Source organism: Cheilinus undulatus, linkage group 9, assembly GCF_018320785.1.
Source record: "Cheilinus undulatus linkage group 9, ASM1832078v1, whole genome shotgun sequence".
Lineage (NCBI taxonomy): Eukaryota > Metazoa > Chordata > Actinopteri > Labriformes > Labridae > Cheilinus > Cheilinus undulatus.
In genome coordinates, this window is record NC_054873.1 from 51,812,298 (window position 1) to 51,813,638 (window position 1,341).

A 1,341-nucleotide genomic window follows, 5' to 3' on the forward strand; every position below is an offset into this window, starting at 1 on the left:
AAAAACTACAACCAGAAACTAAGACCAAAAAACTACAACCACAAACTAAGTCAAAAAAACTACAACCAGAAACCAAGACCAAAAAACTACAACCACAAACTGAGACTAAAAAACACTACCACCAAAAAACTACACCCAGAAACCATTCTGCTGGTTCATGCTGCCATTCTGCTGGTTTCTCAGGTGAGTCACAGGTGAGTCTCTTGTGAGTCTTACGTTAGTCTCGGGTGTGTCTCATGTGAGTCTCAGATGAGTCTCAGGTGAGTCTAAAGTGAGTTTCATGTGAGTCCAAGGGGTGTCTCATGTTAGTCTTAGGTGAGTCATAGGTGAGTGTCAGGTGAGTCACAGGTGAGTCATAGGTGAGTCTCAATTGAGTCACAGGTGAGTCAAATGGGAGTCCAAAGGTGAGTGTCAGGTGAGTCACAGGTGAGTCCCAAGTGAGTCATAGGTGAGTCTCAGTTGAGTCATAGGTGAGTCATAGATGAGTCACAGGTGAGTCACAGGTGAGTCTCATGTAAGTCACAGGTGAGTCACAGGTGAGTCAAAAGTGAGTCTCAGGTGAGTCTCATGTAAGTCACAGGTGAGTCACAGGTGAGTCAAAGGTGAGTCACAGGTGGGTGTCAGGTGAGTCATAGGTGAGTCTCAGGTGAGACTCATGTAAGTCATAGGTGAGTCACAGGTGAGTCAAAGGTGAGTCTCAGGTGGGAGTCAGGTGAGTCATAGGTGAGTCTTAGATGAGTCTCAGGTGAGTCTCAGGTGAGTCTCAGGTGAGTCATAGGTGAGTCTCATGTGAGTCTCAGGTGAGTCATAGGTGAGTCTCAATTGAGTCACAGGTGAGTCTCAGGTGAGACAAAGGTGAGTCATAGGTGAGTCTCAGGTGAGTCTCATATAAGTCATAGGTGAGTCAAAGGTGAGTCTCATATAAGTCATAGGTGAGTCAAAGGTGAGTCTCATATAAGTCATAGGTGAGTCAAAGGTGAGTCTGAATTGAGTCACAGGTGAGACACAGATGAGTCTCAGGTGAGTCTTAGGTGAGTCTCAGGCTAGTCTCAGGTGAATATGTGTGTCCTGTCCTTGTGCTCACAGCCTCATCTGGTCCTCATTACCAAGGGAGAGCGGTTTTTGGTACAGGGGGAGATCTAATTGCTGAGCCTGGTTCTTGGTGGATCTCAGACCGGCTCTGAGATGGTTCTGATATTTGTGGAGCAGAGAGAGCGGATCAAAGCGAGGCCAGCAGCTGCAGGTGACGGGGAGAGAAAGTATGTTTCGTTATAGCACTGCTGGATGGACAGACAGAAGACAATCAGAGGTCTAACTTCTACACCAGAACTGTGAATTGTG